At 42.4% G+C, this 25987-nt stretch overlaps 1 long non-coding RNA gene across 10 annotated transcripts; it reads left to right on the top strand.

The window, feature by feature from the left end:
- Positions 1-13458: 13458 nt before the first annotated feature.
- LOC129011428 (uncharacterized) lies at positions 13459-24174 on the top strand. Of its 10 annotated transcripts, none has more exons than XR_010123531.1 (7): positions 13459-14114; positions 15003-15163; positions 17078-17295; positions 17967-18125; positions 20365-20536; positions 21514-21631; positions 23185-24174. It is a non-coding gene; the product is annotated as an uncharacterized LOC129011428 (long non-coding RNA). The 10 variants fall into 10 exon arrangements; XR_010123529.1 differs by having other exon boundaries at positions 20365-20627; XR_008493325.2 differs by having other exon boundaries at positions 13567-14114; positions 17972-18125; positions 20365-20627.
- Positions 24175-25987: the final 1813 nt, after the last annotated feature.

The raw sequence follows: 25987 nt of genomic DNA, 5'->3' as shown, positions 1-25987 counted from the left end.
GTCTCACTAAGGGAAAACAGAACCATACACCACCAATATGGGGTCAAAATTTTTTTAACTGGGAGGCCATTAGGCTGGAGCAGCTCTAGCCCTTTAAATTCCTATGGAAGCAACCCCCAGCCCAACATAAACGGTACCAATATAAACAGTAAAATGAATGTAGAGGCTTAGCTAATCAGAAGCCACCAACTAACCTCGCATTTCCATTCTAACCAATCAAATACATTTTCTTTGTCTTCTGTCTGCATCAGCTACAAAAGTTCACTGCATGTGCTGTTGCAGTGGAGCTGTTAGAACCTCCTCTGGTCTGGAGTGCTGCCTGATTCATGCATGGTGCTTTACTCCAAGTCTGTTAAATTTATTTTCCTTAAAGTTTTTCTTTAACAATAGATTGCTTTTTTCTTCTATCATAGTAAACTAAGCATGATAAATGTCTAACAAGTACACAAACAAATATATACACTATAAAAGATAATTATAATTGTTTGCAGCCCCAGAAACTTCAAAGCCTCCCTGCCTCATCACAACACCATCCTTCTCCCTTAAACACAGTGTACTTTTTTTTACAAACTGTACCATGTCTTTTCATTTTAAATGTGCTAAATATTAATTTTTGCATGATTTGTGTATGTCACTTTCAGAGTTAGTACTAAAAGTTTCTTGATATAAACTGATACATATGAATTTACATAGATGTAAATATAGGAATGCCTGCCAATCTTTTCTATTTTCATTTCCCCTCTGTCTTATTTTCTTCATCTGCCTATTTTCAATTCTTTTCTTTTGCTATTGGATTTTATGTATTTATATATGCCATCTAAAATTCTTTCTGGACCAAACGATGATATAAATAAAACAATAAGCATAAAGATATGCTGACAACTATCGTTAGCATTTCCAAAAATTTCAAGTAAAAATGGATTCCAATATGTGTAGCAGAAGATAACACACTTTAAGCAACATCTCCCCATAAAGAAGGTATGGATCCTTAGAGAAGTGAACCACAGGTGTGGCATCCAACCTAGAAAAGAAGGCAGCAAATTAAATTCTTCCCCAATCTAAGGGGAACTTTAAAAAGGCTTGTTTTTGGGTCTGCACATATTATTTAAGTACATTTTTCACTCTGGGCACTTTCATCCTCCAAACTGTTCTTTTTCCCTTCTTTTCATTGCCCTACCATTGCATTTTTCCTATTCCCCTATGCATCTTATGTCCAGCTGTTGTTATGCATTTTAAAGGTTTTTTTGATATTGAGGGATTGCTCTAATAACTGCCTTTGAAACCTTGTAATATTTTGATGATTGCTTCTTCTGGATTCTTACTCAGAAAGACCTATTTCTAGGCATTGGAACCTGACAATGTCTGGTATAAAGACATCTGCTTGTCTTCCATGTTCTTGCATTTGGAAAGTGGGCAACAGGGTGAGTTACTACGAGGGATGCAGTCTTCAAGGGGCGTCCTGCTGAGAGACTGGCCAGGGCCCTCCAGGAAGCAGTTTGCCAGGGAGGACCTAGGGTAGTCTCTATTCCCTGCTGCCCAGTGGGCGGCCCTGGCTAGGATCCCCAGCCCAGCATAATCAGGAGGCTCCCAGTGGGGAGGCAGGTGGCTCTGTGCAGCTCTTCTCTTCTCTGTCACTCATTGCTGTGGCTCTGGAGTGATTTCGAGACACATTCTTGGAGCTAGAAGACATGCATACCTCCCTCTTATTTTTGTATAAGACAAGAATAATGTGCTTACTATTCTATTATTAAAGAATCAGCAAACAATGAGAATTCATAATGGTTTGTTGCTGTTAAAAATAGCAGATGCCCTGAAGGATGCCAGGGCTATAAGAAATACCACCGTGTTGCAAAAGAGGCATTTAAATCCTAGTCCCTGTAACACAATGGTTTATGCCTACAGTCCTAAAACTTTGGGAGGCCAAGGTGGGAGGATCGATTGAAGCCAGGAGTTCAAGACCAGCCTGGGCTACATAGTGAGATTCCATCTCTACAAAAAAATTTTTTTAATTAGCCAGGTGCAGTGGTGCATGCCTGTAGTCCCAGCTACCCAAGATGCTGAGGCTGTAGTGAACCATGGTCATGCCACTGCATTTCAGCCCGGGTGACAGAATGAAATCTTGTCTCTAAAAAGTCAATAGTAAATAATAATTTAAAAAAAAAAACCCTAGTCCCATTGTGCAACATGCTGTATGTTGGTGGCAAGGAAATGGATCTCCTGGGATCCTCTTTGGATCTGCAGATGCTCTAGTGGTAGCTACGACAGTGAGCTGGTGTACACAGAGGGCCAGCAGATGCCTCTGCAGACCTTAGCCTTCCCTTGCACCCTACCTCCCTTTGCAGGGAAAGAATTATGAGCGGGCAGTAAGCGTTAGAAAGCAAAGTTAGTGCTCATAGGCCCAGTGCAGTGGCTCATGCCTATAATCCCAGCAATTTTGGAGGCCAAGGCGGGATCATTACTTGAGCTCAGGAGTTTCAGACTAGCCTGACCAAGATAGTGAAACCCCATCTCTACTAAAATACAAAAAATTAGCTGGGATTGGTGGCATGTGCCTGTAATCCCTGCTACTCAGGAGGCTGAGGCATGAGAATTGCTTGAACCTGGGAGCAGACTCTGTCTCTCAAAAATAAATAAATAGGCCAGGCGTGGTGGCTCATGCCTGTAATCCCAGCACTTTGAGAGGCCAAGGCAGGTGGATCACAAGGTTAAGAGATCGAGACCATCCTGGCCAACATGGTGAAACACCATATCTACTAAAAATACAAAAAATTAGCTGGGTGTGGTGGTGGGCGCCTATAGCCCCAGCTACTCCAGAGGCTGAGGCGGGAGAATTGCTTGAACCCAGCAGGCAGAGGATGCAGAGAGCTGAGATCACGCCACTGCACTCCAGCCTGGCGACAAAGGGAGACTCCATCTCAAAAAATAAATAAATAAATAAATAAATAAATAAATAAATAAGAAAGCAAAGTTAGTGCTCATAATCCAGCAACTAACACTTTCAAAGGACACTGCCACAGGGCAGGTCTGCTCTCCAGAACGCCCCAGGACTTGGGTGGGAAATGATTGTAACCGCTAGCCCTGTGCTTTTGAAGTTCTCTCATTTAGCATTCCCAGCAACTTCGGAGGTGGGGATGATCACCCATGCTGCAGCTGGGGAGCCCAGATGCAGAGAAGAAGCACCTTGCCCAGCAAATGCATCTGGAGCCCAGGCTGACATCAGCATCCACACACTGACCATTCAGCCACTGTGTGGGGCCCTCTGAGCCTCCTGTGCACACAACGCATGCTGCAACTTTCCCTGCCTACTCTAAAAACTGCTAAAACCCCACATAACCCAGTTTGTTTGCTTGATGAGGACACTGAAACCCAGAAAAGCACCCATATAGCTAAGGTCACACAGCTGGACTTAAATCCAGTCAGAAAACCTGGACTTAGTCTCAGTTTCTTCCTCAGGGAGGTCAGGGTATCTCTATGCCTTCTGCGCTTCAAGCACCTGACTTTCTAAATGGCTGTATTTTTCTTTATAGGGATGGTGACTCCCTGACTCCTCATTTGTTTGTGCTCTGTATCGCACTACAAGGCAAGCTCCCTGAGGGCAGGGGACCTGGGCTGTTTGGTTGTTGGTTGTCTCCCTGGCACCTAGAAGACAGGGACCAGCACGGATTTGTGGAATGAGTGGATTTCTCGAACTCCTGACCTCAAGTGATCTGCCTGACTCGGCCTCCCAAAGTGCTGGGATTACAGGCTGAGCCACCATGCCGGGCCTAATGAGTGGATTTCTAAAGTCTGTAAGTCTAACTACCTGTAAGTAGTGAGGGGTAATGGGTACAGATCACCTCTTTTGGATAACAAGTGTATATCTTGACAGAGACTTTGAAGAGCAAATCCTACAGGGAAAGCATCGTGGCAGGTTGTTTGCGGAATATGGGATAGAAGAATCTCTGTACCCCTTCAAATCACCCTTCTCAGATCGCCACCTGTGAACTGTTAAGTGGAAGACTGGACCTGAAGTCATGATGTAATTTAGTGATGATTCTAATGCTGGGAACTTCAGAAAGGAAACAGAAACTTCTGGAGGACCACTTGTTATGACCCTGGAAAACAGCTCACTGCCAGTGGCGCATGCCTGTAGTCCCAGGTACTCAAGAGGCCGAGGGTACAGTGAGCCATGATCACACCACTCGTCCTCCCTGGCAGACTACCCTTGTCCCCTGTGTGGACTTCCTTAGGCCTGCCATTTTTTTCTTTTTTATCCTTTTTATTTTTATTTTTTGTTTTTCCATAAGTTATTGGGGTACAGGTGGTATTTGGTTACACAAGTCAGCTGTTTAGTGGTGATTTGTGAGATTTTGATGCACCCATCACCTGAGCAGTATATACTGCACCATATTTGTAGTCTTTTATCCCTCGTTCTACTCCCACTCTTCCCCACAAATCCCCAAAGTCCATTGTGTCATTCTTATGCCTTTGCGTCCTCATAGCTTACCTCCCACATATCAGTGAGAATATACGATGTTTGGTTTTCCATTCCTGAGTTACTTCACTTAGAACAATAGTCTGCAATCTCATCCAGGTCACTGAAAATGCGTTAATTCATTCCTTTTTATGGCTGTGTGGTGTAGTAGTCCATCGTGTATATATATATATGCCACAGTTTCTTTATCCACTCATTGATTGATGGGCATTCGGGTTGGTTCCATGACTTTGCAATTGTGAATTGTGTTGCTACAAACATGCGTGTGCAAGTATCTTTTTCGAATAATGACTTCTTTTCCTCTGGGTAGATACCCAGTAGTGGGATTGCTGGATCAAGTGATAGCCCTACTTTTAGGAATCTCCACACTGTTTTCCATAGCAGCTGTACTAGTTTACTTTCCCAGCAGCGGTGTGAAAGTGTTCCCTGATCACCGCATCCATGCCAACATCTACAGTTTTTTTATTTTCTGATTATGGCCATTCTTGCAGGAGTGAGGTGGTATCGCATTGTGGTTTTGATTTGCATTTCCCTGATCATTAGTAAGGCTGAGCATTTTTACACATGTTTTTTGGCCATTTGTATATCTTCTTTTAAGAATTGTCTATTCATGTCCTTAGCCCACTTTTTGATGAGTTTTTTTTTTATTTTTTCTTAATCATTTGTTTGAGTTTGCTGTAGATTCTGGATATTAGTCCTTTGTCAGATGTATAGATTGTGAAGATTTTCTCCCACTCGGTAGGTTGTCCGTTTACTCTGCTGACTATTCCTTTTGCCATGCAAAAGCTCTTTAGTTTACTTAGGTCCCAGCCATTTATCTTTGTTTTTATTGCATTTGCTTTTGGGTTCTTGCTCATGAAATCCTTGCCTAAGCCAATGTATAGAAGGGTTTTTTCAATGGAATCTTCTAGAATTTTTATAATTTCAGGTCTTAGGTTTAAGTCCTTAATCTATCTTGTGTTGATTATTGTATAAGATGAGAGATGAGGATCCAGTTTCAGTCTCTTACATGTGGCTAGCCAATTATCCCAGCACCATTTGTTGAAAAGGGTGTCCTTTCCCTACTTTGTTTTTGTTTGCTTTGCCAAAGATCAGTTGGCTATAAGTATTTGGGCTTATTTCTGGGTTCTCTCCTCTGTTCCATTGGTCTACATGCTTATTTTTTTACAAGTTTCACATTGTTTTGCTGACTATGGCCTTACAATATAATTCGAAATCGGGTAGAGTGATGCCTCCAGATTTGTTCTTTTTGCTTAGTCTTGCTTTAGCTATGTGGGCTCTTTTTTGGTTCCATATGAATTTTAGAATTGTTTTTTTCTAATTCAGTGAAGAATGATGGTGGTATTTTGATGGGGATTGCATTGAATATGTACATTGCTATTGGCAGTACGGTCATTTTCAACAGTATTGATTCTACCCATCCTTGAGCATGGGATGTGTTTCCATTTGTTCGTGTCCTCTATGATTTCTTTCAGCAGCGTTTTGTAGTTTTCTTTGGAGAGTTCCTTCAACTCTTTTGTTAGGTATATTCCTAAGTTTTTTGTTTTGTTTTGTTTTGTTTTCGGCTATTGTAAAAGGGATTGAGTTCTTGATTTGATTCTCCACTTGGTTGCTGTTGGTGTATAGAAGAGCTACTTACTTGTGTACATTAATCTTATATCCGGAAACTTTGCTGAATTATTTTATCAGTTCTAGGGGCTTTCTGGAGGAGTCTTTGGGGTTTTCAAGGTAAACGATCATATTGCCTGCAAACAAGGACAGTTTGACTTCCTCGTTACAGATTGGATGCCCTTTCTTTCTTTCTCTTGTCTGATGGATTTGGCTAGGACTTCAGTACTATGTTGAAGAGGAGTGGTAAGAGTGGGCATCCTTGTTTTGTTCCAGTTCCCAGAGGGAATGCTTTCAACTTTTCCCCATTCAGTATTATGTTGGCTGTGGGTTTGTCATAGACGGCTTTTATTGCATTAAGGTATGTCCCTTGTATGACGATTTTGCTGAGAGTTTTAAGCATAAAGGGATGCTGCATTTTGTTGAATGCTTTTTCTACATCTATTGAGATGATCATGTATTTTTGTTTTTAATTCTGTTTATGTGATGTATCACATTTATTGACTTGCATATGTTAAACCATCCCTGCATCCCTGGTATGAAACCCACTTGATCATGGTGGATTATCTTTTTGATATGTTGTTGGATTCAGTTAGCTAGTATTTTGTTAAGAATTTTAGCATCTATGTTCATCAAGGATATTGGTCTGTAGTTTTCTTTTTTGTTTATGTCCTTCCCTGGTTTTGATATTAAGGCAACACTGGCTTCATAGAATGAATTAGGGAGGGTTCCTTTTTTCTCTGCCTTGTGGAATAGTGTCAAAAGAATTGTACCAATTCTTTGAATGTCTGTTGGAATTCTGCTGTGAATCCATCTGGTCCTGGACATTTTTTTTATTGGTAATTTTTAAATTACCATTTAAATCTTGCTGCTTATTATTGTTTTGTGCAGTGTATCTAATTCTTCCTGATTTAAGGTAGGAGGGTTGTTTTTTTCCCAGGAATTTATCCATGTCTTCTAGGTTTCTAGTTTATGTGTGTAAAGGTGTTCATAGTGGCCTTGAATGATCTATTGTATTTCAGTAATGTCAGTTGTAATATCTCCTGTTTTGCTTCTTAGTGAGGTTATTTGGATTTTCTCTCTTCTTTTCTTGGTTAATCTTGCTAATGGTCTATCAATTTTATTTATCTTTTCAAAGAACTAGCTTTTGTTTAATTTATCTTTCATTTTTTTTTGTTTCAATTTCCTTTAATTATGCTCTGATCTTGGTTATCTCCTTTCTTCTACTGGGTTTGGTTTTGGTTTGTTCTTGTTTTGTTTGTTTCTTGAGGTGTGACCTTAAAATGTCAGTTTGTGCTCTTTCAGTCTTTTTGATGTAGGTGTTTAGGGCTATAAACTTTCCTCTTAGCACCGCCTTTGCTGTATCCCAGAGGCTTTAGCAGGTTTTGTCATTATTGTCATTCAGTTTGAGGAACTTTTTTTTTTTCTTTTTTTTTTTTGATGGAGTCTCGCTCTGTCGTCAGGCTGGAGTGCAGTGGCATGATCTTGGCTCACTGCAACCTCTGCCTCCTGGGTTCAAGTGTTCAAGCGATTCTCCTGCCTCAGCCTCCCGAGTAGCTGGGATTATAGGCATGTGCCACCATGCCCAGCTAATTTTTGTATTTTTAGTAGAGATGAGGTTTCACCATGTTGGCCAGGATGGTCTCGATCTCTTGACCTCGTGATCCGCCCACCTCGGCCTCCCAAAGTGCTGGGATTACAGGAATGAGCCACCATGCCTGGCCAATAATTTTTTAATTTCTATCTTGATTTCATTTTTGACTCAATGTTCATTCAGGAGCAAGTTATTTAATTTCCTTGTATTTGCATGGTTTTGAAGGTTCCTTTTGGAGTTGATTTCCAGTTTTATTCTACTGTTGTCTGATAGAGTGCTTGATATAATTTCAGTTTTCTTAAATTTACTGAGGCCTGTTTTATGGCCTATCACATGATCTGTCTTGGAGAAAGTTCCATGCACTGTTGAATAGAATGTGTATTCTGTGGTTGTTGGATGAAATGTTCTGTATATAACTGCTAAGTCCATTTGTTCCAAGATATAGTTTAAATCCATTGTTTCCTGTTGCGGGAAGTCAGGGACCCCAAACAGAGGGACTGGCTGAAGCCATGGCAGAAGAACATGGATTGTGAAGATTTCATGGACATTTATTCGTTCCCCAAATTAATACTTTTATAATTTCTTATGCCTGTCTTCACTGCAATCTCTAAACATAAATTGTAAAGATTTCATGGACACTTATCACTTCCCCAATCAATACCCTTGTGATTTCCTATGCCTGTCTTTACTTTAATCTCTTGATCCTGTCAGCTGAGGAGGATGTATATCGCCTCAGGACCCTGTAATAATCGCACTAACTGCACAAATTGTACAGCATGTGTGTTTGAGCAATATGAAATGTGGGCACCTTGAAAAAAGAACAGGATAACAGCAATTGCTCAGGGAATAACAGATATAACCTTAAACTCTGACTGCTGGTGAGCCAGGTGGAACAGAGCCATATTTCTCTTCTTTCAAAGGCAAATGGGAGAAATATTGCTGAATTCTTTTTCTCAGCATGGAACATCCCTGAGAAAGAGAATGCGCACCGGGGGGTGGGTCTCTGAACTGGCCCCCCTGGACGTGGTCGTCTCTTATGGTCGAGACTGCAGGGGTGAAATAGACTCCAGTCTCCCATAGCGCTCCCAGGCTTATTAGGAAGAGGAAATTCCCGCCTAATAAATTTTGGTCAGACTGGTTGATCTCAAAACCCTGTCTCCTGATAACATGTTATCAATGACGATGGTGCCCGAAACTTCATTAGCAATTTTAATTTCGCCTCAGTCCTGTGGTCCTGTGATCTCACCCTGCCTCCACTTGCCTTGTGATATTCTATTACCTTGTAAAGTACTTAATGTCTGTGACGTGACCCACACCTATTCGCACACTCCTTCCCCTTTTGAAACTCCCTAGTAAAAACTTGCTGGTTTTTGTGGCTTGTGGGGCATCACAGAACCTACTGACATGTGATGTCTCCCCCAGATACCTGGCTTTAAAATTTCTCTCTTTTGTACTCTGTCCCTTTATTTCTCAAGCTGGCCGATGCTTAAGAAAAATAGAAAAGAACCTACGTGAATATCGGGGCAGGTTCCCTGATAGTTTCCTTGTTGACTTTCTGTCTTGATGATCTGTCTAGTGCTGTCAGTAGTGTCCCCCACTATTATTGTGTTGCTGTCTATCTCATTTCTTAGGTCTATTAGTAATTGTTTTATAAATTTGGGACCTCCAGTGTTAGATGCATATATGTTTAGTACTGTGATATTTTCCTGTTGGACAAGGCCTTTTAGCCTTATACAATGTCTTCTTTTGTCTCATTTAACTGCTGTTGCTTTAAAGTTTGTTTTGTCTGATATAAGAATACTCCTGCTCACTTTTGGTGTCCATTTGCATGAAATGCCTTTTCTCACTCCTTTAGTTCAAGTGTATGTGAGTCCTTATGTGTTAGTTTTGTTTCTTGAAGGCAGCAGGTAGTTGGTTGGTGAGTTCGTGTCTATTCTGCAGTTCTATATCTTTTAAGTGAAACATTTAGGCCATTTACATTTAATGTTAGTATTGAAATGTGAGATACTGTTGCATTCTTCATGTTCTTTGTATACTGTGTACTTTAATTTTCTTGTTTTTGCTTTTTAACTTGTATTTTTCTTTTATAGGTCTGGTGTGATTTATGCTTTAAAGAGGTTCTGTTTGGATGTGTTTCCAGGATTTGTTTCAAGATTTAGAGCTCGAAATTTTAGTAGTTCTTGTAGTGGTGGCTTGGTAATGGTGAATTCTCTCAGCCTTTGTTTGTCTGAAAAAGACTGTATCTTTCCTTCATAAATGATGCTTAGTTTCGCTGGTTAGAAAATTCTTGGCTGATAAATTGTTTTGATTGAGGAGGCTGAAGATAGGGTCCCAACCCCTTCTAGCTTATAAGGTTTCTGCTGAGAAATTTGCTATTCATCTGATAGGTTTTCTTTTACAGGTTACCTGGTGCTTTGTCTCACAGCTCTTAAGATTCTTTCCTTCATCTTAACTTTGGATAACCTGATGACAATGTGCCTAGGTGATATTTTGTGATGAATTTCCTGGGTGTTCTTTAGCTTCTTGTGTTTGGATGTCTAGGTGTCTAGCAAGGCTGTGGAAATTTCCCTCGGTTATTCCCCTAAATATGTTTTCCAAGCTTTTAGAATTTCCTTCTTCTTCAGGAACACTGATTATTCTTAGGTTTGGTTGTTTAACATAATCCCAGACTTCTTGGAGGCTTTGTTCATATTTTCTTACTCTTTTTTTTTTTTTTTTTTTTGGTCTTTGTTTGATTGGGTAAATTTGAAGACCTTGTCTTCAAGCTCTGAATTTCTTTCTTCTACTTGTTCAATTCTATTGCTGAGACTTTCCAGAGCATTTCTCATTTCTAAAAGTGTGTCCAAAGTTTCCTGCATATTTTATTGTTTTTTCTTTAAGGTATCTATTTCCTTGAATATTTCACCCTTCACTTCTTATATTGTTTTTTTAAATTTCTTTCCACTGGGCTTCACCTTTCTCTGGTAACTCCCTGATTAGCTTAATAACTAACCTCCTGAATTCTTTTTCAGGTAAATCAGGGATTTCTTCTTGGTTTCAGTCCATTGCTGGTGAACTAGTATGATTTTTGGCTGGTGTTAAAGAGACTTGTTTTGTCATATTACTAGGATTGGGTTTCTGGTTCTTTCTCATTTGGACAGGGTCTGTCAGAGGGAAGGTCTAGGGCTGAAGGCTGTTGTTCAGATTACTGTCACGTGGGGTGTTCTCTTGATGTAGTACTCTCCCCCTTTTCCTATGGATGTGGCTTTCCGTGAGCCAAACTGCTGTGATTGTTGTCCCTCTTCTGGGTCCAGCAACCCAGCAAGTCTACCAGGCTCCAAGCTGGTACTGGGGGTTGTCTGCATAGAGTCCTGTGATGTGAGCTGTCTATGGGTCTCTCAGCCATGGATACCAGCACCTGTTCTGGTGGAGGTGGTGGGGTTGGGGAGGGGGTAGATGCAGTGGACTCTGTGAGGATCCTTAGCTTTGGTGATTTAATGTTCTATTTTTGTGCTGGTTTTGCTGGTTGGCCTCCTGCCAGGAGGTGGCACTTTCCAGATAATATCAGCTGTGGTAGTATGGAGTAGAACTGGTGGTGGGCAGGGTCCTAGAATTCCCAAGATTATATGCCCTTTTTCTTCAGCTACCAGGGTGGGTAGGGAAGACCCATCAGATGGGGGCAGAGCTAGGTGTGTCTGAGCTCAGACTCTCCTTGGGTGGGTCTTGCTGCGGCTGTTGTGGGGGATGGATGGGATTCCCAGGTCACTGGAGTTGTATACCTAGGAGGATTATGGCTGCCTCTGCTGAATCATGCAGATTTTCAGGGAAGTGGGAGAAGGCCAGCAGACACAGGCCTCACCCAGCTCCCATGCGAACTGAAGGGCTGGTCTCACTTCTACCGTGCACCCCCTTTAACAGCCCCCAGTCTGTTTCCAGGCTGTGAGCAAGAGGGGCTTGAAAACTTGCCCCAGGCTACCTGCCTCCCAGCTGCGAAAGAAAAGGGCTTGGTTCTTCCCCTGCCTGTGGAGTCTGCACACCAGATTTGTGCCCTCCCCTGAGTTCTGGCCAGGAGGCTTCTTGCTCCTCTCAAATTGTTATAAAGTTCAGCTAGAGATTTCCTTCTCCCTGTGGCTTTTTACCCCCTGCTCTTCTGGCCGCCCTTCCTATGAATTCCTGTGGTGCCAGGCAGGAATGGGTTGCTTGGGGACCCAGCGGGCCCCCAGGACCTTTCTGCTGCTTCCTCTACCCCTGTATTTCACTCAGCTCTCTAAATTGACTAAGCTACAGGTAAGGTCGGAAACTTCTTCTGCAAACGGACCTTCAGTTTCTCCAGTGGGAGTGTGTGTTTGGGTGAGGAGGGTCTCCCTTTCCCACTTCCGCTGTTGGGGCACTCACAGAATTTGGTGTGTCTTCCAGGTCCTGCAGGAGCAGTCTGCTTCCTTCAGAGGATCTTAGGTCCTCTCAGGATTGCTGGTTTGTTCTTGCAGTCGATCTGGAGCTTAAATTCACAATGCGAATATCTGCACGCTGCTCTGTCTGGAGCTATCAGCCTGTCATTTTTCTTACACTGTTTCCTTTTATTTTCTGAAAATGGGATTCCAGTAGCAACTTGACTATTTATACATCAGAAAGACTGGGTTATTTGGATTATGATATAATGAAGGGCTGCACTACATTAAAATGCAAAGGACTAATCAATTACGATGAAATTCAATAAATTAATGCAAAAATCAGTGCAGCTAGCAAAGACTGCATATATATTTTTTTAACTGCTTTCTTTATGGATGAGGAGCACATAGTTCAAATCATGGTTAAAAATCCTTGGTTAAAAAAAAATGTCCCCATCTAAGTCTAATACTATAATTAGGACAAAGGGGCTTAGTCAGGACTTCCTCAAAATTTCTTGTGCTCAATTCAGGCATTAAGAAATGGTGTGTGTCGCAGGTTCACTGCAGCACTATTCACAATAACAAAGACATAGAGCCAACCTAAATGCCCATCGATGGTAGACTGGAGAAAGAAAATGTGGTACATATGCACCTTGGAATACGCAGCCATAACAAGGAAGGAAATCATGTCCTTTGCAGGCACATACAGCTGGAGGCCATTATCCTTAGCAAACTAACCGCAGGAAGAGAAAACCAAATACTGCATATTCTCACTTATAAGTGGGAACTAAATGATGAGAACACATGGACACATAGAGGGGAACAAGACACACTGGGACCTACTGGAGGGTGGAGGGTGAGAGGAGGGAGAGCATCAGGAAAAGGAACTTGAGTGCTAGGCTTACTATCTGGGTGATGATATAACGTGTACAACAAACTCCTGTAACACGAGTTTACCTATATAACAAACCTCCACATGTACCCCTGAATCTAAAATAAAAATTAAAGAAAAAATAAGTGTGTGTGTGTGCGCGCGCGCGCACGCTGCCTGAGAGTGGAGGAAGAAATTGTGAACAGAAACCCTATGTTTGCTTATTTGTCTGTATCACCACTCTTTCTACCACCCTATTCTTTTCCTAGTGATCCCTCCCAAACTATGTCTGCCCCCAAATCTTTTCTTCTCACCCTCAAGCCTGGAAGATTCAAAGGAGATGGGAAGCGACCCCGCCTTCTTATGAATATGCGACAGCAAGGGACTGGGAGAAGCAGGAGAGAAAATCCCTGCAAGGAATCCACCCTAGGTCTGCCTGCCCCGGCTCAGCCCCGTCCCTCCTACGCTCCCCACGTACTTTCAAGAACAGCAAACAATAGCACAGCCCAGCCCAGGAAGCCGCGCTGGCCACGGAGGGTGACTCAGAACTGCTCATCGCCAGGGAAAAGCGGCATCCCGAGAGCCCTCCAGAGCCGATCTGAGCTCTGCTGGGCGGGGAGGCGGAGACTGATTCGCCGCGGTCCTGGTCCCAGCGGCTGGGAGGTCCCGCGCTGGCGGAGCAAATGAGGAGGGCGCAGGGCACGGGGGGCGGCGCGCGCCCGGGACAGTTTCCCGTCGGCTTCTCCCGGACTGTCCTACCACTTCCATCTCGGAGCGGGATGCTCGGATCCCCGCAAGGCCTCCTGCGGACGTGGGAGACATGCTGAGACAGGCCAGCGGGGTTTCGCTACCGGTTGCCACCCCTCTCGCCCTTTTGGAGAAGATAGAGCTAAGCAGCATTTGGCAGAAATCCTGTGTCCGTGGAACATTTATTATTATTATTTTTCCTGAAACGCAGGTGACAGTTGATGAGGCTCAGCATCTCCAGATAAAAGAAGGGACAGAGCTGTCGGTGCGGTGAGGTTTGAAAAGTTGCGGCGGCCCCGGGCAGCTGCAGGGGGCGAGCGCGGAGCAAAGCCCGGGCCTCACCAGACGGGCCCTGAGTCTCCAGGGCTCCTCGTCCCCATGCGCCAGCGTGTCCGATGCTTCACTGGACCCGGGTCTCCTTCTCAATGTCATCTCACAGCCTCTGTCCCTTGGGTAGGGAATCAGGCTTCTGAGCTATCAGCTGCTTAATGCAGTCGTCCTCTGCTTTGGAAAATATTTGAATTGTGGTCTGATAGAAGACACGAAAAAGTTAGAATACTGCTAGATTCCAAAGGAAAAAAAAAGTTTCTTCGTTTACAAGTAGCATCTACTGATGGGAATTTCTTAATTATTATCATTTAAAAAAATACAGAACCAGGTTTGGATCCATGAAAACGAATTGGTCCTCAGCCTTTCCAACACTGGCCAAAAAAATTTGCAAAAGAAAAACACAGGCATCAGGTAGCAGGCACAGTATTAAAAATTCAGACAGTTTTACTGTTGGATCTTAAAATATATTAGAAGGGTGTGACTTTCATAAAGGATGAGAGAGAATCAACTTCATTCTATTTCGATGGGTATTTTCTAGCTATGCCAGATAATTTTGTCTTATTATCTCAAAGATTACTTGTTTCAACCATACACCATGAGGAAAAAAAATGGCAAGGGGTTTGAATGATCGTTTCCAGAGCAGTTTTTGGTAGCTACAGTAGAACTTCCATTTTACAAATTCTCTATGTTAGTCATTCACTCATATATTCATTCACCAAACATTTATTAAGGCTCTTCTATGTGCTGTGTACAGTGCTAGACTTGGGAGAAGAGGGATAAGTGGTGAGAGGGACATACAAAATTGAATTAGAAAAATTCACAGTTTAGGGAACTGGAAATGCTAGGAAGCAGTTGTAAACCACTATGATACATTCTTGTCGTGAGATGCCACCAGGACAGCCCCTGCTAATGGCCAGGAGAGGTACACTGACCACAGCTGAGCTTCGGGGTTCATCTGCGTGGTGGCCTTTGCTCTTTCAAGGTAGCCATTATTGGTTCCATTTACAACAGGAGGAGGCCAACACTAAAAGTGCAGCGATGAGCCTCATGTCTCACAGCCAGTCAGGCTCCTAATCCAGAAGCCACTGCTGTGACCCGCACTTCGGGACATTCTGCCATTTGATCCCTACAACCTCACTACCTGAAGGACTATATTTTGATCATTCTTAATGGTGAGTGCAAATTTCTAAATAATAATAATGCAATTTTATTTTTGGTTGAGATGTTTCTAAAGTCACATATTTCTAAAGTTAGATATCAATTGCATTTCTGAAGAATATGTGTTTTTCCTACTGGAATGTTGCTGTTGTCCATAACCTTTTTTTCCCCAGGGTTTCTGAGAAGTTGTTGAGAAAATTAAAATTTAGTTATTTATGATTTTAAGACATTTAGAGGCACTTGTATTTTAAAGTATGCTATAAGTTGCTATAGTATTAGATTTGTTTGAAGCAAACACACCAGTTATTACTGAAAATTTTATTGACTTTTTAAATGTTGTGTCAGATTTGTTAGTTTCCACTAACAAGTTACATTAGACAGGTGATAGGAGAAATCTCCATCCGGAAAGTTGTCCTGGAAAGTTCAGGTATGGACCTGGCTGGTCCTGCATAGAAATTTAGCTATGTGTGCCCCAATGCTGAAAACCTCTTCAAACTGATTTTATCAGTGATTTCACTGTTAAAATTTAATTTTTTCAAATAGATTACAGAATCCCTGAAGGCAAGAACCAGGTCTTTTGTGTCTTTAGAATCCTCTTCCTAATACAAAATACAACACTCTTCATAAATGTTAACTGGCAGAAAAAACAAAAATAAACTTTACCAGTCTGATGAAAATCACAGTAGAATTAATCCTTTAATATATACTATTCGGAGTCACAGAAGTTTTATTTATTGGCTGATTTTTTTTTTCATGACGGCTATACTGTAAAATGCTAGGCAGTATCTATTTTACAGGTAGAAAAACTGAGCTATGGTGATTAATATACAAAGCATTTTCCACTGCATTATCTTAATTGAACCTCACAACAACCATTCAGGAATTCAAATGCAATTTTTTCTTTCTTTTTTTTTCTTGGAGATGGAGTCTCGCTCTTGTTGCCCAGGCTGGAGTGCAGTGGCGCGATCTCGGCTCACTGCAAGCTCTGCCTCCCAGGTTCACACCATTCTCCTGCCTCAGCCTCCTGAGTAGCTGGGACCACAGGCGCCTGCCACCGCACCCGGCTAATTTTTTGTATTTTTAGTAGAGATGGGGTTTCACCGAGTTAGCCAGGATGATCTCGATCTCCTGACCTTGTGATCCGCCCGCCTGGCCTCCCAAGAGAAACTCTTTTAAAAGACAAAGAAAGAGGCAGAGCAGGTGAAAGGAGGAGCTGGAGAGGGGCTCCACGGAGCAAAAGGAAGTGAGGGTAAGAAAAAAGAGTCAAGTGAAGTGGATCGAAAACCAGTCATTGTTCAAAAATGGGATTCAGGGGACGAGAGAGAATGTTTTTGTTTGGGCTGCCATCACAAAATACCACAGCCTGAGGGCTTAAGCAACAGACATTGATTGTCTCCCAGTGCTGGGGGCTGGGAGCATGAGACCAGTGAGTCCGCAGGGATGGTTTCTTCTGAGGCCTGGCTCTTTGGCTTGCCGATGGCCACCTTCTCACTGAGTCCTCACACGGTCGTCCCTCTGTCTGTATTGTCTGTGACCTAATCTCCCCTTATAAGGACACCAGTCATATTGGATTAGTGCTCACCTATATAACCTCATTATACTTTAAGTACCTCTATCACGACCCTATCTCCAAATATAGTCTGATTCTGAGGCCCTGGGGTTAGGACTTCACCATGTGAATTTTGAGCCCATAACAGAATAAAAAAGGTGACACTGGTCTATGACTTTGAAGACAAGACCTGTTGACCTGTTTCAATTGCTTCGTTATTCCCATTAGTACTCTCTCCTAGCACAAATAAATGGTTGAGTGAGTTGTGGCCATTTATTTTTACATTAGTATATTCTGTTGGTTGTTTAAAAAAAAAAATCCAGAACTGAATTCTATATTTATCTTGCTTTGTACTTTATTTTCACTCTCACCTCTGCAGGGCCAGCTTCAAACCCTGTCAAGTTTTGAGGAGGGCAGATGAAGCTGATGACAGCTCCAGTTCCAGCTAGGGGTGACCTGTCTGTCTGCCTTTTTTGAGCTGTGGAGTGATTGGAGTCATATTTGCTGCCTGTGCAGCACCACAGGCCTGATGAAAATGAAAGGGCAACACCATGCAGATGGCGAAGCATAGGTCTCACAAGTGTCCTGGCCACGAAGGTAAGTCAGGGCAACCTTCTGCCTGCATGGCAATATACATGCTTATTTCCAACAAGATACCTGTGAGTATCTCAGGCTGTTTGTGAAGGGCAGACAGTAGAATTTGAAGGTTTTCTCTGAGGCATTGAGCAACTAACAAGGTTATAATTGGAATGTGTGGAAAAGATTCAAATTATTAAAATATGTGGTCATAAAATAACAGGGTCCAGAGCAAAGCCTGCAGGTCTTGTGGTCAGTGCCTTGACCTTGCCTGGACTACACAGCGCCTGCTTTGCAATAGGAATCAATACTGTTTCAAGTTGGCTAGAGAAGAAAGTTCTAGTGTCTTCTGCCATAGAAATTTTGGTATTCTCCAGTCATCAGAGTTTCAAAGTACTTGGCTTTGTGTCCTTAACTTCCTTCATTACTTCATATTCTGCCTTCAAAGGGAGGGAGAGTAGTTGTCTACTTTATTCATTTAATGTCTTGTCATCTGCTGAAAGAGGCTTATTTGTTTGTTTGAGAGAGACAGAGTCTCACTCTGTTGCCCAGGCTGGAGTGCATGGTGCAGTCTCAGCTCACTATAACCTCTGCCTTCCAGGTTCAAATGATTCTCTTGCCTCAGCCTACTGAGTTGCTGGGATTATATATGCCTGCCACCACACCTGGCTAATTTTTTTTTGTATTTTTAGTACAGATGGGGTTTCACCATGTTGACCAGGCTGGTCTCAAACTCCTGGCCTCAACTGATCTGCCTGCCTCAGCCTCCCAAAGTGCTGGGATTACAAGCATGAGCCACCACGCCCAGCCTGCTGAAAGAGTTTTAAGAGGTCTCTTCTTGGCCTCTATCTGTAAGTTGAATAGAAACAATGTGCATTGTTCTAGAAGCCTGTTTCTATCACAGCCCTGCAGCACCTGCCCTTCCCATGGTGAGTGGTGGAGTTGCGGTCTGTGTCCTCCTCTCATTTCTCCCAGTCATTCCCACTTGAGGACCAACCTCTTTACTTCTAACTGTGAGGCCCTGGACTAAATTCTGCAGTATCCCTGCCAAAGAGCAGGGCTCCAATACTCCCGGCCAGTGGAGCTTTCCCAAGGAACACAGCGTTCAGAATGCACTGCTTGAACAAGATCCAGTAGCTTTCCTTGATAGGTGCTTTCAGAAACATGTTCTTGTGTGGAACAGTTACTGGTATCCCAGCCAAAAAAGGCTGCCTATTTCTCAGAGCCGTGCATACAGGGATCGGTGCCAGCACTTGGAGTTTGAAAAGTCAGCTTTGAAAGTGAGTGCAAGTCCCTGCAAGGTATACCGAATGGTCTGTTTCTCTTTATTTGAGCCAGACATCTGTGTAACTGGCCGGCTGTGCACATCATATGGCACAGAGTCGGGAGGTGAGCCGGTCTCTTAAGTTGGTGCTTTTGCTCACCACAGACACATTCCCCTGAAATTAAGGAACAGAACAAGCAAACACAAATGTATAAAGACTGAGGAAAAATGATTGTTCCGGCTGTTGATGATTTCCTCAGGTGTAGGCATAGTGAAATGCCCTTTCTTCCCCTCTGCTACTGAAGATGGTAATGACATTGAGTGGCTTGGAAGTTCAAGCCACTCAACAAATATTGATCAGTCACTCCCTGTATACTCAGTGCTGACAGGGGCACAAGATGTGTCACCACCTTTCTTCCTGAGTAGTTTATGATCCGGCTGAGGGTGAGCGGCCATGCGCACAGGGAATCGTGGGAAAAGTTGTGTCATGGCATGGCCACCCCAGGAATGCCTGTTGTGGGGGCTCAGTGGCCAGAGGCCCAGATCCTCCCCTGCTGTGGCTTCTTTCCTTATGCCTGTCTCCTGCACATTCTCATCACCCCAACCCCAATCCAGGCTCTGTCACGCTTTTCAGCCCAGGGTCTTCCTCCAGTCCAATGAGGACGGCTCAGGAAATCCTAGCTCTGGATGTGTCTATACCAGGGTGAGTCTGGCTGTGGGGTTTCAAGCCTTACCTTCCCGGAGGAATTTCATCAGGGTCTGAAGGAAATAAAAGAGGGACTGGGCTGCAGGAGGGGAAGAGAGGGCTGTTCTTTCTTCATTATTGATAGTCATAAATCATTGGAAAGTCCTAAAAGACTGCCTGAGTGTTCATTTCCAGGACAGAAGGATACACAGGCAACGTAAGAATATAAGACCGTGTTGAGGGCAACAGCAGGGCAGAGGAGAAAACTGCTGGTCACAACTCTAGATGGTGACTCAAGAGAGGACAACAGCCAGCGGTCCATACGCTGAGACGGATGGAGGAAGAGACACACAGGGACGAGGAAGCCAGCCTGGGGACCGAGTGTCCTTGGATTACCTCCAAGTGCCCTGCTTCTCACCCATGGAGTTCAGCTCCCCTCTTCATGATATCAGCAGTGATATGGAGCTGGAGGGGTCCCCAGAAGGAAGTGCAGCTGTCGCTCATTCCATCCTTCCTGGCATTTCAAGTTGGAATGACAAATTCAGTTCCAGGGTGTTAGGTTTGCAGGTGTTTTTAGCATACCAAGGTCTCACATGTACACATTAGGTGTTTGGGCTGGTTTGGGGACCTAGTCATCATACACCCTGTTTCTAAGGAAAATACATGCCAAATTCCAAACAAGTGAAGTATATTTTTGTTGCACGAAGCCTTTGTAACACGAAGATTAGGGCATCTGAGAATTTTATTTGGATGGCGAGGCACAGAATAAAATGGGCCTGAGGAGCATCAGGGGACCTGGGTGCAAGTCTTGCACAAATGCACAAATGCTTATCAAGCCAAATTCCCAAATATATAGATGTGTTATCTGCAGGAAGAGGGTTTTGATTAGTTTCTAAGGCCCTCTCTGTTCTTTCTAAAAACCAGCCTAAAATGGAACATGTCTTCTCTAAGAATCCCAAATGCCTCTCAAGTATCAACCCCTTTTATCCATGCGTCCTCTGTGTTCCTATGAGGCTGCAAGAATAATGGTATTTTCTCCTTTTCATACACGAGGTGGGGAAGGTCTCTCTGAGAAAACTTTTAGAGGGGAGGATTTCTCAACTCTAATTTATTCTCTTTGGTTTGTTCCTTTGTGAAACAGCATTGTCTTCAGCTTCGATGTCTTAGCCTTGAGAGAGCAGCGGGGCCATTCAGCGGTCATTTGGCCACAGGGATGTCCGTCACTGAAGGCTGTTTCTGCTGTTGTATTCCATCTCAGACCTAGATGCCTGCAGTTTCCTCGGATTGAAAACATCAAGGGATCTCCTGGTGCAGTGAGTCCAGCATATCCAGAGTGAAGCACAGTCACTGGTCATTTTACACTACATGGAAAATCTCAACAAGTTTCAAATTTTGATATTTTGGGTTTGTATTTTAAATGAAGTAGGGGATTGAAAACTATGCTGAGCATCTTAGTAAAATGAAACATTAATTAATTAATTAATTTTTGAGACACAGTCTCACTCTGTTGCCCAAGCTGGAGTACAGTGGCGCGATCTCGGCTCACTGCAACCTCCACCTCCTGGGTTCAAGCAATTCCCTTGCCTCCCCGACCCGAGTAGCTGGGATTACAGGCGCCCACCACCACGCCCGGCTATTTTTTGTATTTTTAGTAGAGACAGGGTTTTGCCATGTTGGCCAAGCTGGTCTCAAACTCCTGACCTCAGGTGATCCGCCCGCCTTGGCCTCCCAAAGTGCTGGGATTACAGGCATGAGCCGCCGCGCCCAGCCTAATTTATGATGAAAGTAGGTCTGTTAGTTTATAGAATCTATCATCTTGGGGTCTTAATTAGCAGGCTTCCTTTCAGTGGTTGTGTCTCTAGATAGCAAATGTGGCATTTTAGAAAATACTTCCGTGTCTAGCTATTAGAATACGTCTATTACCAGGAAATGAGTAGCCACACTACTTGCAAAATGTTCATATTTAGAGGGATAAAAGATAGCTTGAATAATATGAAAATCAACACTTCCCCTGATGGTAGAAATATGTTCTTTGGAGAAAAGTTTAAGCATTTTTAAAGTTAAGTATTATGTTTATTACTATTAGCTCTGGGAATCTGCCCAAACAAATCATTTTTCCAATTGTGTTAATTCCACTGAATTAAACTTTATTTTTTTCTTCTCTAAAAGACCTGATTTGGCCGTAAGAATTTGGTTATGCAATTATATGTTGACCAATTAGAAGGTAAAGCCCTGGATTCTAAAAGTTTTGTGTTTTATTTACTCTTTTTTTTTTTTTTTTTTGAGACAGATTCTCACTCTGTCACCCAAGCTGGAGTGCAGTGGCACGATCTTGGCTCACTGCAGCCTCTGCCTCCCGGATTCAAGCGATTCTCCTGCCTCAACCTCTCTAGTAGCTGGGACTACAGGTGTGCACCACAACACATGGCTTTTTTTTTTTTTTTTTTTTTTTTTCCAGTGGAGATGGGGTTTCAGCATGGTGGCCCGGCTGGTCTCGAACTCCTGACCTCAGGTGATCCTCTCGCCTCAGCCTCCCAAAGTGTTGGGATTACAGGTGTAAGCCACTGTGCCTGGCCTTACTTACCATTTTTAAGTGTACACTTCAGTGGCATTCAGCACATTCACATTGTTTTGCAACCTTCACCACCATCCATCTGCAGAACTCTTTTCATTTTGCAAAACTGGAATTTTGTATCCGTTAAACAATAACTCCCCACTCGCCCTCCCAGGCCCCTGGCAACCACCGTTCTACTTCCTGTCTCTGAATTTGCCTGCTCTAGGTACCTCTTATATGTGTATTCTACAGTATTGTCCTTTTGTGTCTGGCTTATTTCACATAACTTATTGTCCTTAAGTTCCATCTATGTTGTGGCATATGTCAGAATTGTGTTCCTTTTTAAGGTTGAGTAATATTCCATAATGTGTATGTACTATATTTTGTTTATTCATTCACGTGTTGATGGAAATTTGGGTTGTTTCCACCGTTTTCATTCTTTTCAATGGCTGCATGGTATTCTGTTCTATGGTGATAACATATGACATAAACCAGTTCTCTGTGGATAGGCTTTCAGTTTTTTCCATGCTTCCGTGAATAACTGTAAACTTAAACCATTTCACACATATACAAGCATGTTTGTCAATCAAATATATTGATATTGATTTGTTAGAAAGAAATGTTTTGGGCATATTAAATATTGGGATGTTGATGAATTGCCTTCTGTGGAGATTATACCAATTTATGTCTCCTGTAGATGGAACCTGTCTCCCAAGCCTTCACCAACACAGCATGTGAACAAATTCCTTCATGTTTGCTCATCTCATGATGGAAAATGGTGTCTCAGTGTGGTTTTAGTTTACATTTCTCCTATTTTGAGTGGTCTCTGAATGTTTCAGGGCCATTGTATTTCTTTTACTGCAACTATCTGTTCATTTCCTTTGTTCACTTTTCAGGTAGGCGCTTGGGTTTTTCCCCTCCTTCTTCTTTATATTGGCTGTTGTTACAAAATGTGCTTTTATTTGTTTGTGCAGCCTGTAGGAGTCTTTGGGGCTCTGCTGTGAAACAGGAGATTGTCTGAGAATTAGTAAAACCTACTTTTCAACACCGTTGATGGAATACTGGCTCGGTGACAGTAGGTTTTATTCAGGGGAGAGTCCAGTGCCGTAGGAGGCCTTACTGAAGTGATTCATATTCAGAAGGAAGAATATCTTTGTGAGAAAGTTATAACAATCTCTATTCTCATAATTGTTTTAATGTTAAGATTTACTTATCTTTTAAAAGTTGAATGTGTAAACTCCAGATAACAAATAACTTAGTAATAGCATGTTGTTAAATTTCATTTTGCTAAGCCCATACAGCTAACTGCATACTGGAAAACTCAAACTCAACATATCCCACTGAATTTGTTCCTTTGACCCGCAGAGTAACTTCCCAGTCCCTGAATTTTCTGTCTTGCTTTTCCAGATATCTCTCCACTCTCCTCCGCATCCGGTACATCACCGCCATGGACTGAATGTTTGTGTCCCCGCAAATTTCTGTGTTGCACTCTAAGCACCAAGATGATGGTATCAGAGATGAGGGATTTGGCAGGTGGTTAAGCCATGAAGACAGAGGCCTGATGAACGGGGTTGGTGCCTTTAGAAAAGAGGCCTCAGAGAGCTGTCCCATCCCTTCTACCATGTGAGAACGCAGAGAGACAGCACCACCTGTGAACCAGAAGGTGGCGCTCACCAGACATTGAATCTGCTGATGCAGTGCTCTCGGATGTGAACCAGAAAGTCTGAGACAGGTCTTAGTTAATTTAGAAAGTTTATTTTGCCAAGGTTGAGGACGTGCTTGTGACACAGCCTCAGGAAATCCTGATGACATGTGCCCAAGGTGGTCAGGGCACAGCCTGGTTTTATACATTTAGGGAGACATGAGGCATCAATCAATATATGTAAGAAGTACATTGGTTCGGTCTGGAAAGGTGGGACAACATGAAGCAAAGGCAGGAAGAATGGAAGCGGGGAGGGAGCTTCCAGGTCACAGGTAGGTGATACACAAATGGTTACATCCTTTTGAGTTTCTCATTAGCCTTTCCAAAGGTGGCAAATCAGATACGCATCTATCTCAGTGAGGAGAGGAGTGACTTTGAATAGAATGGGAGGCAGGTTTGCCCTAAGCAGTTCCCGGCTTGAGTTTTCCTTAGTGATTTTGGGGTCCCAAGATATTTTCCTTTCACATGGACTTCCCAGCCTTTAGAACTGTCAGAGATAAATGTCTGTTGTTTATAAGCCACCCAGTTTATGGCATTTTGTTATAGCAGCCCAAACCAAGTAAGAAGACTGCCAACCAGTTCTACCTAAACAGTCCCTCCATGTGTCCACCATCCTGAGTCCCCATTACCATGCCTTGTCCAGACCCCAACATTTCTGTGGTTTGATGCAATAAAAGTTTACTGCCTAAATAACAGGTACAGGACTCTGTGTGGACAAATGTGCTCTTTTCTCCTGAGGTAATATCTACGTACAAATGACTGGGTCATATGGTAGGTATTTTTAACTTTTTAAAAAACTACCAAACTGTTTTCCATAGTCTTTGCACCATTTCACTTTCCCACCAGCAGTGAATGAGTGTTCCAAACTCTGCATTCTCAACAGCACTTGTTATCATCAGCACTTGTTATCATCACCTTAAAGAGTTTCAGCCATTCTAAAGGTGTGTAGTGGTTTTCTCCCCACCTTTTAATTTTCTTAATAGTGCCCTTCAAAAAACAGAGGTTTTTTATTTTGATGAAATCTAGTTTACCAATTGTTTTCTGCTATGGATAGTGTTTTTGTTGTTACATGTATGAAATCTTTGCCTAACCTAAGATTGCAATATTTTTTTTCCATGTGTTCTTACAGAAGTTGTATATATCTATGTTTTACGTTTAGGTCTATGATCAATTTCAGTTAATTTTCATATAGGGCATGAGATATGGATTCAGGTTCATTTTTTGGCACATGAACATCCATCTGTTCCAGCACCATTTGGTGAAAAAAAGATACTTTTCCATTGAATTACTTTTGCATTTTTATTGAAAATAAGACAAAATTCCAAATACCATAATCCTGAATGCTAAAATCCCAAAAGATCAAAGATCCTAAAGTATAAATCTCTAAAGTCTAAAATTCTGAAAACCACAATCACAGGATAGGGTTTTTTTCCTTTTCTTCAATTTTTTTCACTATTTTAAATAGCAAAACAATTCACTATGCTATGTATTTCATCGTTGCATCATTTCCAAAACTTGAAGTATAGGTCGTGCAGAGACGTTTAGATCTAGAGTCCTAATTTGTTTCATGCATTTTTTGCAAATGTGACTCCATGAAAGTTCATTATCTCAATGTTGACTTTGTGTATAAACATTGTGTATGTACATGAAAACATTGAAACTTCCTCAGTGATGTCCTTTTTGTACACCTGCATTTGTAAAAGGCAACATTTTTTGAGATCTCAGCTCTTTGGGTGATTGCATATGCAGTGGTAATCCATTGTGGTTTTTGATCAATCTTGTCAAAAGACTTTGGTTTTTTATCACAGTATTTCAGATGAGCACATTTACAAAGCTGGGTGCACACAATTACCAATCATAGTGATATGTGTTTAAACGTTTTCCTTTTGACCTACTTCTTTAGGAATACAGTTTATCTGCTCATAAATGCTATATCTGTGCCAGGTATAGTCGTATACCTGAGTATTTATTCTTGCAAAAACATGTATGCTATTATTGATTATTTTATTGTGTAAAGTGGCCTATGAAGTGTTCTGTTGTGTTTTTGTATGTTTCTCAAATAAATCCCCCCCCCTTTTTTTTTGAGATGGAGTCTCAAGTTTTTGCCAAGGCTGGAATGTAGTGGTGTGATCTCAGCTCACTGCAAACTCCATCTCCTGGATTCAAGCGATTATCCTGCCTCAGCCTCCTGAATAGCTGGGATTACAGGCATGCACCACCATGCCCGGCTAATTTTTGTATTTTTAGTAGAGATGGGGTTTCGCCATGTTGGCCAGGCTGGTCTTGAACTCCTGACCTCAGGTGATCTACCTGCCTCAGCCTCCCAAAGTGCTGGGATTACAGGAGTGAGCTGCTGTGCCCACACCCACCCCCCTTAAACTGTAAGTAAATATCTTAAGGAATTTTAAAAATTATTTTTCCAGAATTATATTTTCAGGATTTTGGATTTTAGAGATTTTGATCTTTCAGAATTTTAAGATCTGGGATTGTGTCTTTCAAGATCGCTTC

The sequence above is a fragment of the Pongo pygmaeus genome, chromosome 14, assembly GCF_028885625.2.
Source record: "Pongo pygmaeus isolate AG05252 chromosome 14, NHGRI_mPonPyg2-v2.0_pri, whole genome shotgun sequence".
NCBI classification, from domain to species: Eukaryota; Metazoa; Chordata; class Mammalia; order Primates; family Hominidae; genus Pongo; species Pongo pygmaeus.
This window is presented reverse-complemented; position numbering and strand designations above follow the sequence as displayed.